Genomic DNA, 24,988 nt, shown 5'->3' on the forward strand with positions numbered 1-24,988 from the left:
TGCCGCTGAGCTAAATCCCCAGCCCCCTAAACCCTTCTTTCTACCAACTCAATTTCCTCCTTTCTGGGAGAGGAATAAAATATCTTCAAGGGTGGTTGTAAAGAGCATAGTTAGTGAGTAAAAATGAAATTCAGAGAAGGGACAAAAAAAGCTCATCAAAAGGGACTCTACTTGTGAAAAAATTATTCCCCCAATTGTGGAGAATTAGATCCCTCATGACAATTAAATTATATTTCTCCCTCTCTACCCCTACCTCCATCAAATTTAAAACTGGCTATGACAACATCATTAGAAAAAGTAGAAGAAATTATATCTCAACCAATGAATGTATTTGTAAACCTACAATTACTGGACCAGTGGCATATATGTTCAGTGTTATATAGTAATGCTTCAGATCGCAAATGCTTCTGTTTCCAAATAATTCATTTTGTGAATAGTAGCCTTTGGCAAAATTTTGTGTCCATTATTGAACTTCACATTGGGTGACACTGAACTGTTGTATCCAGCACAGCTCTCAAAATTCCCAATGTCAGATGGTGGAGAATGAAGAACTTCAGAATTAGAATACAGAAAGCTGGCATCAAGTGGAGCCTCCTCTCCTGATAGGAGAAAAAGAACTTCCAAATGACTTCAGTGAGTTTATTTATACACTGGGCAGATTGATGTCACATGACACTACCCGGCCTATCAGCTTGTTTGCTTCACTTTCCTTGGGCTCTCTCTGTTCTCGGGGCCTCCGTATTCTCAGGACTGGCCTTTTAGCCCTTCATGTGTGATTGATCTCCAGATTTAGCCGCTCCCCTCATTGAACCTTATGGGGAAATTTGATTCAGTTCCCAACCAGTTTGGTTCATGACCAATATCAAGGAATGAATTATGAAAGAAACCTTACTCAGATGTGTAAACATTGTATTGTCATTAATTTTTATAAGGTAGTATAACAGGAAATACAAAAATGACAATTTTGTCACATTTATTCATTAATTTTTTGTGTATGGTATATCTTAAGACATTCAATATGCAATGTAAAGTTACAATCTGGAAGACATATCTAGTATTTTTCCAAACTCTTTTTGCATTATTACTGTCTTTCTTTGAACAACATATTTTATACTTTCATGTTGGCTTTTCCTTTGTGTGTTGGGAGATGGCATAATTTCAATAAAATATCTATACCTAAAACTTAGTGCTGAAGATGTTGATGATAGTGTTTTGCTATCCTGTATTTTTCAATTATTTGGTCTATTAGACCTAATCTAAATTTTAAATGATTTTTTGAACCCCCTTGTTTTGAATAAATAATAAACGAGTTCCACATTGCTTCATCCAGAAGGTGCATAAATATTTATAATAATATTTGTTCCTCCCTTTTTGATTACAGGGTAACTTGATAGATGTTGGTCAACTTTGTCAACATATAAAATACACATGAATTGGTAGGCAAAAATAACCTGAACTTATTATTAGATTTAACTAGAAACAAACATAAAAGGTGAATACAACATCCTAAATAAAAATATCCCAAAAATAGTGAATATAAAACAAATAAACATATGTATGAGCGCATCTTGTGCAAACAAGAATCAGCTGGTTGAAAAGACACCTGACAGAGGGCTGCTCAAGAGACTCAGGACATAAACAAATGCACTACCAGAGTGACGCTCAGGGTAAACTCTTAAGTGGTTAAAGAAGAGAATTCCAAAAAATAAGTAACACATTAAAATTACATGAAGATGTTTAAAAATGATACAAATAATATGCAAATGGTCTTGGAGATCAGAAAAATAGGGAAATGTGAGAAATGTTTACTAGTTAAAATGACAGATTTCTCTAAATACAGAATTTTAGTCATTCTCATTATCCCAAACGTTTAGAAGACAAAAATCTCAAAAATACAAGGGAAATTAAGAAAAAAAAAAACTAATGAGTACTGTACATTCAGGAAAAATACACTCATCCATCCCCAAAACTTCTGTAAATAAAAGAACAGCCCATAAATTTCTCACTAAATCAGGTGGTGCTTAGGAAGCTCTATCAAGGAAAAAAATTCTGGGACACTGTTGCTGACACTGCTTTTGTAGTTCCGTAAGACTGAAGTTATAAAAACTACATAAAAATAAAGGGGAAAAAACACCACCAATCAATGGGACCAAACAGGTATCCAAAACCAGAGTAACTGACATCTAAGATTTCAGTTGATGATAAAGGTGCCACTCAGAATTTGGAAGAGCTATTCATAAATTTATGAAGACACGGTTATATACCTAAAAATAATATTGGAAGGTTTATACCCCTTTACATCTCACTAAGAAGAAACGTAAAAGAAGGTCTTCAAAATCTTGGTGTACAGAAGCCCATCCAAAAGATGTCAAAACTCAGAAAACACAAACCAGATTTCTGATTAAATTGTGAAATGACTGAACAATTTAAAATAAAACAAAAATGAGTTACACATAATATATTCAAACAAGAGTTAATGTGATGGTATTAAAATATTTCTTTGGCTTTTAAAACATTTATTTAACTTCTTTGATATTCTTGCCAAGGAAAGTTTTTCTCTTGTATAATTTTCCTACTAAAGAATATAGGTCTGAAGAATTTATTTTATAAAGGAAAAGTGGCAGGAATGACTCTATGTGGCATGCCAGGCTTATAAAAAGTCAATGCTAATTTTGTCTAAACTTACCTTGAGATGTTTGCTCTTGGAATTTACTTGCCAAGTTGTGAGGAAGCTCAAGTCACAAAGAGGTGATGTGCAGGTACCTGGCAAAGAGCTCCAATTAATTTCCAAACTGAAAATCAGCTCCACCAAGAGGTTTGGGGGCGAATAACCCTCACACGGTTCTATTCCCAGGTTTTAACTGCCCCCGAAGGAATAGAGTGGAACAGAAATAAGATGTCTCCACCAAACCTTGCTAAATTGCAAACTTGTCAATAAAATACATATTACTAGTCTATTTAAGAAGTACATTTTGGATAGTTTGTTATACAAAAATAGACAATTAAAATAATGTACTTAATATAGTAAGAATTTAAATACATTCAAACTAAAATAATAAACTACTTGAAAAAACTAGCAAAGATGGAAAAGTGTTTCATAGAAGGATGTAATGTTAATACACACACTAAAAATATCCCAAAATATTAGTTACTGGAGAAATTAAAATTAATATGACATGCCAAATCAGTCACAACTTATTTATTTGACAGCTTTTTCAGAAATAAAATCTCTAATAAATATATTCATAAAAAATTCATGGCAAAATAAATAGTGATACTTCAGATACTTTCAGTTACCATATAAAGTATGTAAGAAATTGTTAAATGTCCAAGTCAAAGTATTAAGTAGACACCTTCCCCCGCCTCTCCATAAAGCATATGTCTATGTATGTACAAGAACTGGTTAGATATACAGAATTAATATAAGAAATTCATTTTTCCATACACTTCTATGTTTTTTCATAAAGATCAAGAAAACTTTGGTAATAAAATAATAACAAACTATTTTTTCAGATCCTGCTCTATGAAGGAGCATGGCTGCTTTAAAATTGCTGCAGATTTTCAGAAGTAGATGTGAATTCCTGTTGTGCTGGTGCCAAGGACATCCATGTCCTGACCAGGTAAGACTGCACCTGAGTGTGGATCTCATTTTGTGTGTTCCCCTCCCATAATCCGTTTTCCCTGTGGACCTCAGACCAGTAAGGGCCAAAGCTATAGGGCCTAAAGAAATCCAAGAATGTTCAGTTAAGGCTCCTCCTGACCAAAAGGAAACTGGTATAAAGGAGTATGTTTTTCCCATTTTTTAATTTAGTTTTTATTTTTATTTTTGTTTTCTCCTAGAACACAATCTATAAAGGGATGCGATTTCAAATACTTTTGTTATTCAAATAAACAATATATAAAAATTCAATTATTAATTATTAATAATTATTTACTAAACAGCTGCCATCACTATTTGGGGAGCCTAGGTGATTATTTTACACTAAGATATTCAATCCAAGGCTCTCCATCACAAAAACTATGATTTTGGTATGAGTTGACTCAGTCACACGGTGTGTGAAAACTTCACATGGCTAGTCCCCCATGATTCAGCCCTACTTAGAGGTTTTAATCATGCTTATTAACCAAGCTACCCATAATTATAGCACCTCATCAGTGATATGAAAATGATGGGATCTGTTTTTACTTCTTCCTTATTGAAATAAATTCCATATCAGCATATGCTTATAATTTTTCTGAATAGCATAATTCACACATGTGCAAAAATGATTATAAGAAATGTAAGATCTTAGTGCACATGATACTTTCCTGACAATACAGCATATTTGGGCAATAAAACTTTTTTGTTTTGTTTTGTTTCTGGTTGCCTCAATAATTTAAAAGGATTAGCATTACAAAAAAATATGTTCTTCAACCACAATGTAATGAAAGTTGAAATCAATAAAACAGGATATTTTTGAAGCTTAATTTTTGTTGAAGTAAAATAAAACATTTCTAAATAATGAATAGAATAAGTAAAATATAACAGAAATTAGAAAGTAGTTTGCTATGAATTAAAATGAAAATACATTCTATCAAAGTTTATGAGCTGCATCTTCTTCCTTATGAAACCACAAATTTTATAGGAAACTAAACTCAAATTAGCAAAGCAAGAAAGGAACTACAACTAATATAGAAATAAATAAAATTGAAGATAGAAAAAGAGTGGGGAAAATTAAGAATGCTGAATGGTTGTTCATTCAAAACAACTACAAAACTATAAAATATCTACTTAAAAAATAAAAGAGAGGCCTCAACAATTAAAGTCAGAATGAAAGAATGCAAATACTAACTTCATAAAAATGTAAAACACTTATAAGAAAATTTTAAAGAAAATTCCATGAGCAACTGTGTGGTTAAAAGAATGCGATATTTTTAAAAAGTTAATACAAATTCTTAACACACTTTTCATATGTGTATACACAAACACACATATATATGAAACACTTCCAAACTCATCCTGTGAGGTCAGTGTTACTGTAAGCCCAACTCCAGGCACAGATATCCCAAGGAAACAAAACTACAGACCTGTATCTACTATGATTATGATGTAGAAATATACAAAGTGAGAAAAGCAAACCAAACCAAGCACTATCACCAATAGTGATTTAACATATAAATTCAAGGCTGATTTAATATTTTAAAATGGGTTAATTTAGTACACTGTAGCAAAACACTAGTAAATACAAAAATTACATGACTGTCTCAGTAGATGCAGGAAAAATATTTTAGAAAAGCCAACAAACCCTCTCAGGGAAAACATTGACAATCAGGAATAAAAGATAATTTTCTCAGTGTAATAAAGGAAATCTATAAAAGATACACCTACCATTGTATTTAATGGTAAAGAACTTCACGATTTCCCTCAGAAACAGGGAAGAAGGAAAGATATCTATCTGTCCTTGCCACTTCTATTTCCTGCTGTGCTAGAGGTTCTAGTCAGTTCAGTTAAGAATGAAAAGATATCTGTATCTAGATAAAAATACAAATAGAAATCAAATAATCTCTATGTACAGATAACATGATTCATATGTAGAAAAAATTATTACAACAAAACCAGAGTTCAACAAGAACGCAGTAAGAGGAATATACAAAAATCAATCATATGTTAATGTACTAGTAATGAACATAAAAATAAAATTTTTAAAATTCTAATTGCCAAAGCATTGAAAAGAATAAAAAATAAAAATTTGGACCAAAAACTATGACTTTTGTACTGAAAACCATTAAACATTGTTGAATAAAATTAAATAGATCTAAATGAAAGAAAAACAGCCTAATTTCATGAGTCAGAACATTTAATGTACTTAAGAAAGTTCTACCAGTCAGAGATTTCCATAGAAGCAATATATGAGAGATAGATAAATAGTTGTATAAATGGATAGATTATTGATAGATAGATGATCAATATAGACAGATGATAGATAGATAGGTATAGTTATACATGTAGTTATATGTACAGAGATAGATATGGTATAAGAAATTGGCTCACACAATTATGGAGACTGAAAAGTTACCAGACCTGTAGTCAGCAACCTGGCAATGCCAGAGAGTTGGGACATAGCTCTAACCTGAATCTGAATGCCTAAAGACAAGAAAACTTCATGTTGGAAGTTCCAGTTAGGAAATTGAGAGACTCAAGACCAAAGAGTTCATTTTTCAGTTTAAGTCTGAAAGCATGGGTAAAACAATTTCACTTCAAAGAAGTCAGGCAGGAGGAAACCTCTCATAAGTTTACCTTGTTCTATTCAAATCTTCAATATACTGGATGAGGGACATTCAGAAGGAACAACAAATTTTACTCACTCTACTTATTGAAATGTTAACCTAATTTAAAAACTTCTGCACTGAAAAACCCAGAATATTGTTTCATCAAATATCAGGACATACTATGACCCAACCAAGTCAACACATAAGCCTACTATTACAGTGGCAATTACTTCTCAAATTGATTTACAGATTCAGTCCCTATCAAAATCCAGGCTAACTTCTTTTGCTGAAATTGACAAGCCTATCCTAATAGTAATATTGAAACGAAGGAGACCCAGAACAGTTAAACCAATGATAAGAGAAAAAGAATAAATTCAGAAAAATCACATTGTCTAATTTCAAAGTTAATCAATGCTATAAGCAATCAATGTAATGTGGACTGAAATAAGAATAGATACATAGATCAATGGAATAGAATTGAGAGTTTAGAAATAAAATGAAATATTTATAGCCAATTGATCTTGAACAAAAGTATCAAGACAATTCAATGGGGGAAAGAGGAATATTTTTAAGAAATAATGCTGAAAAAACTGTTTTCCACACACTAAAGGAATGAAGTCAACCTGTACCTAATATCAGTTTTTTAAAACTTCAAAATTGATTATAGACTTACATGTGGAAGAAAGCACAGTTCTAAATATTTTTAATGTTAGCTTACCTAACGGTTCTTAAACGTAACACCAAAATAAGCTGATGTAAGAAAAAGGGTTAAATTGTGACACAATAACATTAAAGCTTTAATGTTACAAATCTTATCATGAATAAAATGAAAAACAGATCCACATAACAAGAAAAAAATATTTGAAACTCATATATCTGATAAGCAGTTTGGAACCACAATGTATACATATTCTCACAACTCAATAATTAGAAGACAAATAAATTATTCCTTACAAAGAAAATATACAAGTTCTAAATAAAATGCACAGAGAGCCATTATGTACATAAAATGAGTGAACCCCATAGGTCGTTAGGAAAATAAGTCAGATACTAACTCAACTCCAGTATGATGGTTATAAGCAATAAATTAGATATTTATTAGAAACTCTATTCATTCCTGAGGGAAAGTTAAAAAGGAACAGCTACTTAGGGATAAATTCTAGCAGCTCTACAAAATGTTAAATACAGCATTACCTGTTATGGAAAGAATGAAAACACACAAAGTTGCTAGCACATGTTCAGAGCAACTTAATTTATTATAGCTAAATGAGTTTGAAACAACTCAGAGGCCTAGTTCTGATGACTGGATAAAAAATATGGTATATTCACACAATGGAATATTAGTAGGAAGAAAAAAGAACATAGTAATGTATGCTGTATAATGAACTTTGAAAATGTTATGTTGAACAAAGCAAACCTATCATAAAGACATATCGTATGGTTCTGTTTGCATATACTCTCAACAATCAATAATCTTGAGAAAGAAAAAAGATGTAAACGGTTGTGTGAGTTTGAAAATGGGAAGGATGAGTGAGAGTTAGTGGGTATTAAGTGTTTTGGAGTGATGAAAATGTTCTAAATTTAGGTTGTAGTAATATATGCACAATAATATGAATATACCAAATACCACTAAATCACATCATTACAATGAGCACGTTGATATGGAAAATGAGTTATACACAGCAAAAGTTTGTGTCATTTTATTTTTTTTTATTTACCAAAAGAACTATAAGTCACATCTGTTTGGGTTTTTTTTTGTTTTGTTTTGGGGGGTTGTTTGTTTTTTTGAGTACTGCATGACTCCAAAACATGAAGCCCAGAATACCTTATCTAGCCTTGGAGAGAAAAAGTCAAATCCTTCCACGTATACAAGAATTGGGAAAGAGTTGCATTCCTCTGCTCCAAGGGACAAAGATGCAAAATCCCAGGTTCAGAAGTAAAGAGTGTGCCTCCAAACTGCCTCTCTACCAAACTGCCCCAGCCTTTGAGCTGTTCCATGGGATATAACCTTGCAACACAGTTCAGTAGTATTCAGTGTGCAAATCAAATAACTTGTTTCTATCTGTTTTGGTGAAAAAAAATGTTTATTTTGGAAGAGCAAGAGTTCTTACAAGCAAGGGGCTCTGCCTTACCCATCACTAATTGCTTAGGTTCTGTAAAATAGAGCTCAAGCAGTGGTGCAGGCAGAAAATAAGAATGTATTCATTATGATGTTCCAAAGAGAACCAAAGACCATTTATAGGCTAAAAGGATGGTGTTTACCATTCACTGGATGAAGTAACTGAATTTCAGAGACATTACTTATGCAAAATCATTCAATTTGGTAACAAGTAAGGAATGAAACCCATATCCCTCTGCTTCCTAAAAATCATGCTCTTTCCAATAACCCATCCATCACCCCAAATCAAGTGTTCCATTTCGAGCAGGGCAGTGAATCTCCGGGGGAAGCCCCTGGGTCAGAGCATCAGCCACACTTGAGAACCTGACACATGTGCATTCGCAGCCACCATAGATAGACACACTGAGCTCCAGGGCGAGCTTAGCCTATTAGATAGGAGTAAGACTTTCCAGTATCTAGTAGAGTACACATGTAAGAATAGTCCTGCTATCGCTGTCAGTATTTGAAACATGTATTCACAAAATAAGATACTGCAGAGCACTTTGTTTACTTTTTCTTTTGCATGTTTTAGGTCCCAAAGATACCCTTCCTCCCTGTAAAGTGACAAATCACACATAATAACAATTTTCCATTCACATTTGTGAATACTTGGAATAAACGGAGGTATAAAATATAAAAAAAAAAATTCAGTGAGTCTCCAGTTGCATCTAGAACTGAGAAAGTTTCAAGTTTCAGGCAACTGAGATTCATCAGAATATAAAGAGGCCTCCCCTATGCTCAGAAGTGAGAGACTCATTCCAATATTTTAAGCTGGAGCCTGGGAGTTAGGCACAATACACTGATGACAAAAGCTTTAAACTTCCACTTTAGAAGGAAGTATTTTTCAGTTTCCAAGGAAACAAGCAATATCTGGTGTGAATCCTGACTTGAGCTGAATGCAATTCTAAGTCACCAGGGTTTACCTCCAGAGGCAAAAATAGATCTGGTCCAAGGGAAAATAGTGTGTCCCACTTGGCCTCCATAGGGAAGATGAAATAATAAGGAAGAGCAACAATTCTCGAACTGTACACCTTTCCCCAATTATGTGGCATGGTTTTAAAGAATGGATTATTTTCTATCACAACTGCCATGCATGAGTTAACTGGCGGCAGAGAAGCAGATCTCCAGTATTTTAAAAACACATGCCTCAGGGAGACTCAAATGCACAACTGGAAATAGCTTTGAAAGAAGCCCACACCGCACCTACCAGATAGTACTGCTCTTTCCAAGTAATTCATAGCTGATCCTAAGGCTGCTTTGTGTGCCCAAAAGTGCACAATCATATGTGCCAGCATGTAGATTAGTATATTACTATAACTATACATATAGATCAGAGCAATTATAAATTTCCCTCATAAAATGATATAAGAATTGAAAACAAGAGTTGCCCTAGAGCCTTGTACTTTGAAAAAGTGATAAACTAAGCCAAAAATCACATCTCAATGAAAAAGCAAATAATCTTAGCAAGCAGTGATGAATACAGCAGACCATAAAACAAATTTGTAGGAGATTAGCCCCTAAGGTATCAGCACTCTAAGTCGGTAAAATTTATCTTGTGACTTCAGTGAAAAAAGAATGAAAAGTGCTCAGAGCAGAAGAATGTTCTATCTTTTCATTTCTTTAAGTCTCCATTTCAGTGTTGTATTGATCACTTAGTTCTGGTGCTTTTAAACATTTCTTGGTCAGTTATGCAGTTACTTAAGTGTATACACGCATTTCTAAATTAATAAATTTTAACAGCAGTTTTAGGCACACAGAAAAATAGAACAGTAAGCATACAGTTCCCATATGGTCCCTCCCACGTTGCTTAGACATTCTCCTTATCAGTAACTTCTTGCATTACTGGAGCATGGTTGTGCTTTGGGTGTAGTTTGAGTGATGAACAAAGGTCCATGCTTGAAAGGTTTGGTCCCTATGGTAGCCTAGTGGGAGCTCCTGAGGCCTCATTGGTGATGTGCCCTAAAATGGATTATAAAATGCTGGTTTATTTATAAAATACTGGATTATAAAATGCTGGTTTAAAATCATCCCTTGTGCTGGCTTCTCTCCCCTCTCTTCTCTCTCTCTCCTCTCCCCTCTCTCCTTTCACCTCTCTCTCTCCTCTCTTCTCACTCCTCCCTGCCCACCTCTTTCCCTCCCTCTGGTGTGATTTTCCTCCTCCAGTGACCATTCCTGAGGTCGTGTTCCATATTACTCAGAGGTCAAACAAATGGACTGGCCCAGTCTTGGATGTCAACCTCCAAATCAGTGAGCTAAATAAAACTCTTTTGTTTATAAAGTTCCCTCTCTCAGGTGTTTTGCTATAGTAATAAGAAGTTGAGTAATACAAGTACATTTGTTATAATTTATGAATTAATATTGGTACATTATTGTTCACTAAAGTTTATAGCTCACACTAGCTTCATCCTCTGTGTTGTTTAATCCATAAATTTTTATATAAGTTTAATGGTCGTATGTCACTCATGCAAAAGAGTTTACCATGCAAAAAATCCCTTGTATTCTCCCTATTCCTCCTTCCCACTCCTGCTCAACATATCTGACTCATTGGTAGCCACTGGTTTTTCAGTCCCCCTAGTTCTGCCTTTTTCACAGTGTCCAATAATTGGAATTATACAGTAGATAGCCTTTTCAGGCAGTGTTTTGCTTAGCTTTTAAGTTTCATCCATGCATTTTTGTGGCATATTAACTCTCTTTTTAAAAAACCATTGAATAACATTCATTATATGGATGTATCAGTTTGTTTATCCATATTTCTACTGAAGGATAATGTGGTTGTCCTTTGGCAAAGGCTCTTCCACAAACATTCATGTGTTGGGTTTATATGAATGCCTCTTTCAGTTACAATGGAAATGTATGTACTATTTTAATCAGTACACATTTAAAAAGTCTATCTCTGTATCCTGATGTGACTTAGTTGTTTTTGTTAAGATCCATAAAATTTGGTGCTGCTTAGGAATTTTCACTGAAGAAGGAATAAAAAAATATAAGCAAAAAAGGAACTTATATACTTACGATCAAATGTACATGACTGGGCTATCTGAGTCAGTCCCTGTGGCCTTGAGCTCATGGTTAGATACTACTACGGACCTTATATTCATACACCTTTGCTGAGTATGATTTTCTATTTGGCATATTCTGAATTTTTAAATATTACTTTTCACATTGCACTGCCTGAATTTCTATTTCCTAGGGCTACAGAGGAATAATAAAAGTAATCACCTGCTTGGCATCCTTGAGATTTTTGAAGATATTTTCACACAGTGTTCCAATTCTTTCAAACTTTTTCAGATATATTTCTGTGTCTCTGCACCAGAATTATCCATTTATGATTTTAGTTTATTTTTATATCAGGTTTACAAACTATTTATATTTAAATATAAGGAATTGGTAGACATATGTTATCACAGGTAATTAGGCAATGCATGGTGATAAAATTTTCATTTTTTTTATTGCTTTAGTTACATCAAGCTTTGAATATGCCTCAGGAAACTCCGTTTGTAGATAGTACTTATTATTTCCATTGACCAGTAGAAACAGTGACATTTGCAGACATAATTTAAAACCATTTTAAAAAAACTTCGACAGATGCAGTTAAGGGTGTAAAATAAATCCCTAGGCTACCTTTCATTTGAATCATTATAAAATTTCAAAATTCCATAGCAAATTTCTTCCACAAAAGACCAAACAATCACAAAAAGAGATGTAAAATTCAGAAAATTATGATAAGAATTAAAATCTTAATTATAATGTTACTCTGGTTATAATGAATCTGTTTGGCAATACCAGCAAAGTGAATTGATGAGTTAACTTGTATAAATTACAAGCTATAAAAGTTTTTCATTTAAAATTTAAAATATATGGAAAAAACTTTCACAAGAAAGAAAAGAGTAGAAATCAATGAGAAATGAGGATCTGGAAGAAAACTAAAGAATATTTGTAACAAGGTTAAAAGGGAACATAGATAATGAATAAGATGACTGCTTAGGAAAAGTTCTACCACAAAAGAGACTTCTAAGTTCAATATAAAATAAATAAAACATTCCCACAAGTATACAGAAATGAACAGCTTGCAATTTACAAATAAAATAATATCTGCTGCAATCAAAGTTTTCCTAATGAAAAAGTTCTTAAATTGTGCAGAAAAACAAAGGTAAAAGTTTTCACGTAAGAAAAAAGCTAAAAAGATAACAAAATGAAGACAGAAACAACAAAGGCATGTTAGAATCAATGAAGCTAAAAATTGTTCATTTGAAAAAATGAGGAGCTGGATAAAGAAAACAATAAAGAAACACTAGTTAACAATAGTATGTGTGTACACATATGTTGTACAAACACTTAAGGTATGTCAGCAATGAAAAAGGCAATTTCATTAGAGATGCCAAAATGGAATAATAATGATAGGATGCTCTGAAGCAATTTATGCAGATAAACATGAAAGTTTATGTTAAATGAACTAATTTCTAGACAGAAACACAGATTATCATGATTGACACAAGAAGAAATCTAATATGTAAATAGTCCCAAGCCTAGAAAACAAATTGAATCTATAACTAAATTTTTTTCATAAATATACAGACACACACAGACCAGCCAAGTAATCCACTTTCAGCATCTGCTAGTCTTTCATGTAAGTTATTATTCTAAACACTTCAAAAGTACCACTAATATTTCATGATCTCCTTTAGACAATTTTTTAGAAAGAGAAATAATTGCCAACTTGATTGCTTTAATCTTGATGTAAGAGACACATACGGCATTTTTCACATTTAAAGGCATGAGATAATTTCTCCTATAATCAACCACCTGAAAAATCTCAAATAAAATAATGATATCAAAATCATCCAGTATAATATGATAATACATCCCACCAAATGGAGTGTATTCAAGAAATTTGTTTGGTTTAATATTTTAATTTAATCAATAAATTCTCTATATTAACAAGAAAAAAATGACAGAATGTATTATGCATTTAGTAATTGGAGGAATGCATTCTGAGAAATGCATTACTAGGGTAATTTCTCATTAAGTAAATTCACACTACAACTTAAAATACCTCTAACAACCTTAGGCAATAGGAATTTTTTAACTCATTATAATCTTATGTTAACACCATCATATATCTGTTCCATTATTAACCCCAATATTGCTATGCAGTGTATGACTGATATATACTAATAATATATAACATAAGGATATAATATTTCTGGCTGTGTCTGTCCTTATCATAGTATCACACTATCTTAACACAATAACACTGTAGATCGTTTTGATAGAAAAAATGTAAATCATCCACATTTACTCTTTTTATAAAGGTTAGTTGGCTGTCTAGATCATTTTTATTTCCACATAAATTTTAGATTCAACTTGTCAATTTTTTTAAAACAGCATTCTAGAATTTTAGCTGAATTGGAGTAAAAGGAGAGAAAACTTTGGAAAGAAACAACATCTGAATAAAATTAATCCACATACACAGTATGTTTCAACTTTTATTCAAGTCTTTGTTAATTCTCTTAGTAATTTTTGTTTATAGTGTAGAAATTTTGCGTGAATAACTGTAGAGTTTTGTACATTTCAACATAGAGATGCTTTGCATGTTTTCCAGGTGTATTGAATCCTACTAAAACTTGAGTTGGGTAAATACTGATATATGCAACAACATAAATCATCTCACATACATTTGGCTGAATACATGAACACATATATACAAGACAATAATATAAGTAGCACTTATATAAATTTAAAAATAAGTAAAGTATATAGAAAAGGATAGAACTCAGAATAGTAATTATAACTGGAATTAAGGGAAATAATTAGAAAACAGCCCAATCAAAATTTCTTAGATTTTAGAAGTTATGTATATCTTGATCTGGAGTGATGATCACATGCTAAACATATTTATGCAAAAGTATAAGGTTTAAAATATATGCATTTTACTAGATATACTTTAATAAAATATTATTTTAAATGACACCTTATTTCAAATCATCAAATGACATTGGAACAGTTTTGAAATGCAAAACTGCAGTAAGGATGTAATATAACTGGACAAAAGTTCCTGAAATACTCAAAACCTGCTTTCAGTTTGAGAGAATCTCTCCAGATCTGCAAGGGAAATGCATGTATCCAAACAAAGAAAATGACTTGGCTTTGTCTCTAACCTGCAGCTTTGAACTGTAACAACTGGGTCTGGGTGTCAGAGCGCCCTTGCATCTAAGCTGTGTAGCTTGGCTTTACCTGGACACAAACTGTACCAATCGCTTTCACTTCAAAACTCAATCCAATATCGGACATTTTCTAGGAAAACAAGAAATACCTAAGTCGTACAGATTCAACAATGACCTAGGGTGGGACAGGCAAAATAAAACAGGTCTCCCAACTTTCAGAAATCAGAATAGAACTGCCTGCCTCATACCTTTTTAAATTAGCCATTAGTTGGTCCAGTAAGTTTCCATGGAAACCATCTTAAAGCCTATCTCAGACAAGTCACCAGACGAAGGGTACAAACCCATTCCATAAATACAGCTTGGACTACAGACTAATGCCAAGCCCTGGCTTTGATGAATTTAAAGCTGTAATCTGCCTCAGGGGGTAGAGTGAAGGGAGGTTGTATAGAACTGAGCTGGCCTATGAGTTGCTCTACTTGAGAACTCAGTACTAATGAGTTTGCTTAGATTAAAAAACCCTCAGGTCTCCTCTCTAAACAATAATAATAGCAAACACGTAAGTTGGTTTTAAGAAGTGTATGCTACGGATATAATTCCTTAGGAACTATTCTTGATGCATAAAAATGCTAGTTTCTTTTTATTTTACCCTTGGTGAGAAACGTACGTTAATTTCTTCTTCCTTTAGATGGAAAACTCCACGTTTGTATATTTCTATCTTCTCCACCACACGTTAAAGTTCCTGATACATTGCCTGGCATGTAAGAGGTACCCAATAAATATTTAATAAAGAATAAACATAAAGAATCATACTAGCCTTCATGAAAGGGCACATAGACATGATTGTCATGGTCATTTACTTTACAATATAAGGGGAATTGGCATGTGATACATATGTACTACAAATTACTGAGTGGTTAGAAAGTCTAGTACAATACATGACAAAGGTTGATTTGAGTTATCATGAGATGGATGAGTCTGGCTTTGCTGTTACATGTCACACCACCCAAAAGCAAGGATTAACTTGAGCATAAAAGCAGCTTTTGGCTGAGAGAAAATTTTGATTCTTGTAACTTGTGAGGACAAGATATTATCCAAGAAGACACAAAAATGTATCCTGAGTCAAAACAAATCCTGTGGCTCTGCGCCCCCTGTGGACATAACTTGTGTGTGCAGAACTAAAGCCTGCTAGGCAAAGCTTAAAAACTCTCCTGCGGAGCTGCTTAGGGAAACGTTTCTTTCCTTCTTGTGATTTTGAACTGAATTTTAGAAGTCTTAAATTCTAGAGGAGAAATACTTCCATGAGTGTTATAACAAAAGCCCACCAGGGGCTGGGGATTTAGCTCAGTGGCAAAAGCGCCTGCCTGGCAAGTGCAAGGTCGTGAGTTCCGTTCCTGGTACCGGAGAAAAACCAAAAACAAACCACAAAAGCCCACCAAACACTGAGATACAGGTAGCCAGGTGCTGCGGTGTGGACTTGTAATCACAGCACAGGGAGGACTGGGTCAGGAAGATGGCAAATTTCAGGCCACCCCGGGATGTGTACTGAGTAGTGAAACCTTATCTCAATACAAAAGGTTTAGTTTCCTTTGGCCAAAAGACCAGTAGGTGCCTACAAGTGTAACTGGCCCTGGTCATGTGGAAATAGAGCTTCTAATAGACGCAGGGAAGGGAGGAGCACATTTGGCAATCAGGTGGTCCCTTGGGTCACCTCTAACGTTGATACTTTCTTACCTAAGTTTTGTGATAAGTAGATGAGTGTAGTCGTCTGATAAGATTTTCACAGCTGGGGATCAGCCCCTCGGGTTGGATGTCTGATTTTGGATCAGGCAAGTTTTCTAAGCTAAAGAAGTTTGTCGCCAGGCACAAGGGAAAATCTAAATAAGTAGTAGAGGAGCATTAAGACTTGTAACATTGTATTCCCAAGGCCAGCTTCAGTGATGGGAACAGTAGTCCATTCCACTAAAGCTCTTGTAGGTTTCCCCAGAGGACCCATTCCCTGACAGGGAACATATTTAATGCAGTAGCACAACGCATGGTCTGTTATAGATGTCACAGTAGCAGGTGTTCCCACCTTCCCAGGGAACTCAAATGCTACTTCTCTAGCTGCTGTGAGTGGACTCCATTATGAAGCTCCCTCACACTGATGCTTGATTATAAATATCTAAAAATCTTTCCTTGAATTTTTATTATTGTGGTAATGTTTAGGTTATACTTATTTATATGTGCAAGCACTTTGATAATATACCATTGAGAATAACTTTGTATGTCATGAACACAACACCTTGAATTCATTTTGATGTATAAAAACTGATAAATGCCAAAGTTAAAATTTTTCAATAAAACTTAATAGCTCACCAAAATGTACAATAGATATTGTGAATTGGGAAGAAACTGTTCAAAAGAAAATAGAAACTGATGAGGCAAAGGGGAAAGGAAGGAAAGGAAAAGGATGTGTGTGCATGGGTTGTGTGTGTGTGTGTGTGTGTGTGATAGTTATACAACTAGTTTCTCTTATTTCATTGAAAAAAAAGGTTTGAACTAATATTGTTTGGACAGTATTTCATACCTATACCTTGAACTCTGAATAACTACTATGAAGATAACAATATGTAATGTGTTAATTATTGTTACTCTCCTACTAGCCTGTTTTGAAACTGTTTTATTGTTATTTTTATTATTTTCTTTAAAGTAAAAAATTGCTCATGTCAACCACCACATATGTTATAAAATCTGTATGTAGTAATAATGGTAATGGTATGTTGAAAGATTCTTTATGCCCCTTTCTAAACAGCCAAATATAACTGGGTACAGAGTAGCTGTATCATGAATTACCTTTCAGTATAACACATGCATATTTTTTGGTTATTGACTTTAATCATTCCTCCTGTGAGGCTTCTGAGGTTGCTGCTGTCTTATGTTCTTTGGTCTCTAAAAGCCAATGCATACCCTTCTGAAATTTTCGCAGACAGATTATTGGATACTGTTCAACATAAAACATGAGAATCATCCCAGATACAGCCTCAACCTTACCTCAAACATCCCATCACTCACCAGTTCTCTTAATCTGAATTTTAATATGTCTGTCTTTTTATCCTTTTCCACTCCTAATGCCATAACAGCATTTCAGGCCTTTATTCATGAGCACCTTTACACTAACATCAGCCTTTGCTGTGGGTTTTAAGTACATTTGATGCTACCACACCTGACCATCCTCACTACGGCTTCTCCCAACCTCCATCTCTTCTATTCTCCTAGCTCCAAATACCTCAGTGGCATCAGGAGAATATTTGTACAGCACAAATCTCAACTGCTAGTCCTATGGTGCTTAATTTTATGTCATCATGAGTGGATAAAAGTATGCCCAGAGGCTGAAAAAACTTTTTTTTGAGACAGGGTCTCACTAAGTCACTATGTTGCCCAAGCAAGACTCAAATTTGTGATCCACCTGCCTCAGCCTCCCAGAGTACAGGAATTGCAAGTGTGTGCCACTACACCCAGTTCTAAAACATCATTTCTAATTACATCTGTGAAGGTCTTTGTGGAGAGATTAACAACTGAAGCAGAACACTAAATTTAAAAAATGTACCCTCATCAAGATGAGTGGGCACCATCCCATCCACAGATGGCCAGAGTAGAAGACAAACTTTGAGAAAGGGCCCATTTTGTTTTTTCCTCTTAGCTAATACATCTACATTCTCCTGCCTTAAGACATGGAGCCTTCTTCCCTTCAGACTCAGGGATTTACACCAATAGCCTATCTCATCCTTGGTCCCTAGGTCTTTGTCATCAGTCTGAGAAATAGTACACTGCTTTCTGTCATTCTCAGGCTCAAGCTGGACCGCACCACAAGCTTCTCTCCTCTGGCTTGCAGACAGCTTAGCACAAGGGTAAGCCAATTCCCAGAATAAATTCTTTCTTAAATATCTGTGTCTACATCTGTATCTCTCTATATCCTCCTGCATCTTCTTCTCTGGAGCACCTTGAATGTATCAATAGGTTCTCACCTAAAACCCTCTATTATTATATGCTAGGGTAAATTTTCAACTGGTGAAAAAAATATCTGTCCTCTCTTTACTTTTAAAACTTCTCTCATGCCCCATCTTCAATACACTTTCCCTGTTTACACTATTTCTTTGGGGGTTACTGGGAATCAGACTCAGGACCTTGCATTTGCCAGGCAGGTGCTTATGCCGCTGAGCTATATCCCTGGCCCTGTTTATACTATTTTAATACTTATAATAGACATCACAGCCTCCTTCATCCATATATCTCTGCCCTATTTACTGGCTTCTTTTCCTCCTGATATTTTTTCCTGCTTATATGACTGCATGGGGGTCATCTTTCCTCAGTGTCCTATTCCCTAAGCCACATCCCTTCTAGAAGCCTCCACACAGTCAGCTGTCCTGTTGTCCTCTTGCATTGTCCTACATCTCATACAATGGCTGGGATTTGAAGCTGTGTATTTACGGACTTTCCTTCTTACTAACTCCTCACATGTGCGTAGCTAACACCTGGATCTAGCATAGTACTGAGCATATTATCCATATCCAGAATATATACATTGAACTGGATTGAGTAGAAAGATTTTTGATCATCCAGTGGTTCAAAAATCACACAGGCAATGTCTTTTTCCTAAACTTCATGTATAAAAGTGATTTTGTTCCTCAGAGTGCCTCTTTTGAGAATGTGTGAAGCAAGTGAGGGCTTATAATAGATAAGATTCCCATACCATGCTGAGAAGGACAATCATTCTATTCTCTTAGTTCATTGGTGTTGGCTCATTTAAACTCTCAATTAGAGGCAGAGCCTTAGACAATACAGAACTCAATCACCCAGAGTCAACAACGCTGGAGGAGACACCAACCCTCCTGCAGTGTACTTGCTTTCTTCTCCCAAGCCAAACAATCTCAATACTTCCTCCCATCATTCCTTCAGTCTCTTAGGAGAGAATTAAATGTAGAAGTCTCAATTTCAATTAGGAAAATACTGTTTTTTTCCCTACAATGATAACCTTGCATCAATTGTCTATATTGTTAAAACCATTGACTACCACGATGCATATAAAAGGTAAAAGTTATGTTATTTGAGAGGAATATACAAAACAATGTTAAAATAAAACTTAGTGTTTGAGTGTTGCAGAAAATTAGCACAAAGAGTTTTTAAGCTGGTTCCTTTCTCATGTAGCAATAAAAACTGGCTCTTTTTATATTTATTGTTTTTCATGTAAGTACAAGAAGATCATATAGATGTAAAGTAATTATTTAATGCACTTAGAAATAAAAAGAACCAGGACAAATAAGGGTAATTCACAGCAACAAGAATCTTTTACAAATCTTCAAATTAAATAACAATGGGGGAGAAATGGAAAACAAGGATAAATAAGCTTTCCATCTATTAAGTGGAAAGCACTGATCTGAGAAGAAAATGAAACAGGATGCTCTGAGTCAGTTAAGTGTTTATCAAATATCCTACACATCTTGGCCCACAAACCAGTTCTCTTCTGAGAAATTAAAATGATAAATGGAGCAAACACAACAACATCAACAAGCAGCTTCAGTCTTGGAAAATCAATTTGAGATATGCAACCAAGACCTGACAGGCCTCCAGATTTTATCCCTGGCTACTGTCTCCTCCTGAACTCTCCTTCTTGTTTGCCGAGATACTCGGTTTCCTAGATTTGTTGGTATTATATTTGTCAATCTTCCCATCTCCAGTGTCTTTCTTGAGCTTCAATATACACACCAACCCTCTCCCAGAAACTGCTACTGCTGGGTCCCATCCTTCAGACTGCATATAATCCAGTCCAAAGAAAGCCACAGGGATTTATGGCCATTAGTAAAACATGGTCTCAAAAAACATCGTTTTAGGTTACTTCATAATTTCATTTTTATCTAACACATCTGAAAATGAAAAGGATACTCTCCTCGACTAAACTTAGTCACACTCATTTGCCTATGAGAATTGCTAATTATTGACATAACTGACTTCCTTCACCATCATGAGACTAGCAGGTTAGATCCCTGATACCACCCAAGCCATTAAGTTCTTGCCTAGGAAAGTTCAAGACTGCCAGGAGAACTCATTTATTCCAGCCACGTTGACAGATATACCCTGACCAAACAGCGGCCTTTCCAGTCACGCTTTAAAAAACAGCTCCTCCACCTGTCTTTTGTATTTGCTACTCCCAGTTTAAAGCAAACTCCATGCACAGCCTTCATTCCTTCTCTCTCCTTCTTTATTCTTCCCTTAATCTCTTCGTCATCTTAGCCTGGATCAGAATTGAATTCAATTTACACTGAATTCCCTCTCTTCTGTTGCAATAGCCTGAATAAAAACCATCTTGCTGCCTTTTACAAATCTCTGGCTCGGTTTCACTTTGACAGAGGCAGCTGGCTGCAAGGGACTGTCTGTATCAGGCATCCACTTGCTTTCGCTTTTGTCACTGGACTGTGCATGACTTCCTGAGCCAACCCTCTCAGGGTGCAAGATGCCTGCTCCAGTGCCAGCAGCTATTGCCCATTCCAGCCAACTGGAAGGGGGAAGGGAAGGGAGAACAAATGTGCCCTTTAAAGATGAATATTGAAAGCTGCTTGTACACTTTCGCTGATAATGTCTGATCATAAGCAGCTGCAGAGGAGATGGCGCTACACTGACATTATTCTAAGCAATATTATACTTTGCAAAAAATTAGGCATTGATTATTATTGGATAAATGAAAGAAGAGACATAAGGGCGCATTTTTTGAGTTTTAAATTTTTTTAAAGTTAACGTGTGCATTACAGGAAACAAAAACACAAGAAGCACAGAACAAAGTCACACACACTCATAAGCACCTTAGCTGGATGTGTCACTTTAAGTGCTGTGTATACATACATGACATGCCACTTAACAGTTTGTACAGCATGTATCATGCTTTTCCATACATTGAGTATTTACCCATTCAAAATCCCAAAGTAACAGAGTATTTTTATGTGTGTGTGTGTGTGTGTGTGTGTGTATGTGTGTGTTTAACAAGAGTGTTTTTGATAACCAAAAATACACTACAGCGATTCAATCTGTTAGGAAAAAACTGTAATCCTGCCCTTTTTGGGAACAAAAATTTCACTGAAGATAAAAATGGCAACAGGTCTCTAGACAGTAATTTTGGCAAAGTTACAGTTGCAACACTGCATTTCCTTAATGCTCAATTTAAAACGAGACATAAAGCCACGGAGCACACCACACATGTCTGAGAGTTATCAGATTGTTACAATTAGCAAGAGGTCCGTTCATGGTGAGTTGTTAACATGTTCCTCCAGTATAGCTAGGAGACACACACACACCCATCGAAGTGTGCATCCGAGCACTTCACACACATCTTTCCTTGCATGCCTACTTCCGCCCCTTTGCTGCCAGCTCAGTGACAAATCCTGATACACATTGCCCAGGGCTGTTGTGACAATTCCAAGTCCAAGATGCATCTTTTCCACCGGTTATAACAAAAAGATACTTAAATGCTGTCTGACTCACTACCTGAAGTTTTTATCATCCATTGTCACCTCAGGACATCTATGACGCTTAGGTCCTGTGCAACAGAATATGACATTTATGTAGTATAAGCCCAATTACTTTACCAAAAATGCCCACACAGGCCCATGGTTACAGTCTAAAATCATTTTCCAGATATGGATATTCTAGCAAAGAGCCCTCACCTCCCTCAGCTGCCCTGATCCCCCTTCGCCACATCAGTGACCAAGTGCAGGACCACACTGAGCTCCAAGGGTACCTTTAACAAAGGTCATCTCCAGAAGACAGTTCTTCCTAAAAACTAACAAAAGGACATTTATACAGGGATTATTTTGCTACTTCTAACATAATTTGGGCAGTAGGACTTATATTAACTACAGTGTACATATAGAACATTGGTCAGGCAATCTGAACTCACTCAACTTCTCTCTCTGCATACCTCCCCTCCACACCCATGGGTACCCAGCACACCAAGACATCATGTTTGACAATTCTATTCCCCATGTACAACCATGCTTGTGAAGGAACAAATATTTAAAGCACCTTACATAGCCTTTGACGTTTTTACCTATGAATTTTAAGCATCTAAAATGACTAGATGTTTCCAATAAGAGCTTAACTATCCCATATGGATAGTGGCACAGAGGCCATGAAGTTAGAGTGTCACCTAAATAGGAACACTCTGGTCTACAACCCTTTCTATATTTTTTAACCCAGGGACAGTCATATGCGTATGTAATTCTTAGAGGGGACTTTCATAATTTCACTTCCTAGGTGGCTTTAAGAACATTTTTTCTAGTGAATTTTAACACAAAGTGTACTCAACATGTTAGTTTGTTAATTCTACTTCTGCCATACACTGGAAACCTCTTAAATAGCTAGAAAGTCTAGATGCAAGTTAGGGGTACTTTGTCATTTTTATACCACTATATACACAGGGAAGTAAAACAAAATGTACAGACGTAAGGGGCAATGGTTAACCTTGCTTCACTTAAGCCAAATTTAGGATTTAGAGCCCTGCATGCTGTTTTCCCTCCCTCTCTGAACTAGGATAAATATGTCTACCAGTCAGATCAGTGGTTTGATCATTCCATTTCTTCAAGATAGTATTTCATTATTAATTTTAACAAAAAGATTTCTAAAAATGTGTTGTTTACTATCTTTTAATATATTTTGTGTACTTCCAAACATCTAAAAAGTCTAGACATTTCAAATATGAACTCAAGTTTTTCCACTACATACACATAGTGTTGAATAAACTACACACATGTAACCACGGTTATATCTAGAAGTGTCTTCTAAGTAGAAGCATTCTGGCCTAGCATCCTACATTTCTTTTGAATTCTTCTCTCCTTGTCACATGTGATGTAAGCATGTGTGTCACTCAAATGTGATTTTAGAATTACACTTCCAAAAGGCCTTTTCAGAAGACAGCCTTTCCATTAATTTTAACACAAAATATACAACAGGTGTTAGTTTACTAACTTTACTTTTGGCATACACTGGCAATCTCTTTAATATTTAAATATTATAATATTAGGACTCATATGTCCAGTATATACACTGTATATACAGTATAGCAAAGTTAAATGAAAGGCATGCAGTGTAAGAGCAATGGATAAATTGAAAATTTCTACCATACACTTAACCACTTAACAAAATACCTTCCCTAATTTCTTCACTCCACCTCCCTCGACCCAGGGAGCAAGTACAGACAGTTCTATTTGCAGACATACTATTTCCATTCAATTTTAAAAACCTATTGACAGAAAGTGTTAGTCTTCTACTTCTTTAAATACATCAAGCACTTCTACACATCTAGAAGTAGAGTTTTCACATGAGAACTTGTCTTCCATCACACAGCACTGATACGTAAAATCGCACATGCAGCAAAGGTTGGAATCTGAGGCACCTTCTAACAGTGACCATTTGGCCTCAGCCCATTGCCTCCTCATCCCCTGCTCTCCGCCTTCAGCCCTGTGGATGAGCACAGGCACATATAATGTGAGAGATGGCTGAATCCACACTTCATTTGCAGAGCACAAGCTTTTCTGTGTCTTTCAATAGGAAGTGTACAAAATGTGTGAAATTTACTAACTACTTTGTCATACACTGGAAACCTCCTTAAAATTTAGGGGCCAGATGTTGCAAAATGTAGACTTATTTCCCCCTTATATACACAGCAAAATGAAACCCACAAAACATACAGAAAAATGAAGTCTGAAAATTCCAAGTACAGACACACTAACATACTAGCTTTTGCGGTTGCTTCCCTCCCACCCTCAAACCACTGAGCAAGTACACAGTACCATACTGCACACAGAGACGGTTTAACCGTTCCATTCCTGAAAGATGGTATTTCCTTGGGATTTTAGCAACAAGGTACTTACAAAGTGATATTTTACTACCACTACATTTAACACACATTGGGCACTTCTAAATATCTCGATAAAACTAGATGTTTCAAGGGAAGACTCCATTTGTTCACATTATGTATACACCCAGCAGTCTTGATTAAACTGCTCACAAGTAACAATAGTTGAAAGTGTTTTGAAAAAATGAGTATTCTCGTCTAGAGTCTTTTTCTTCTCCACTCAGTGTCTTCTAGCCCATTGTTATTCATTCCACTTGAGATAAATTTTGTTTCCTGAATCTGATTCATGCTTTTCAAGTTTTAGAAAATTTATTGTTTCTATTTTTTTAAAATATTGTTTTCCACTTCTCCTTTGGGCTTCCAGTGAGATTTATGATAAACCTTCCATTTACCAGCTACCTCTCTTTCATATTTCAGCTATATATTCCTGTTTACTCTTTGTGTTGACTCTTTTTAACCTCTTAGGGTTTTTGTCTTCTGCCTTTTGTCTTTTTTTTTTTTTTTTTTTGAGACATGATTTTGTTATGCAGTTCAGGC

The sequence above is a fragment of the Chinchilla lanigera genome, unplaced genomic scaffold, assembly GCF_000276665.1.
Source record: "Chinchilla lanigera isolate Chin_1 unplaced genomic scaffold, ChiLan1.0 scaffold00109, whole genome shotgun sequence".
Classification (NCBI taxonomy): domain Eukaryota; kingdom Metazoa; phylum Chordata; class Mammalia; order Rodentia; family Chinchillidae; genus Chinchilla; species Chinchilla lanigera.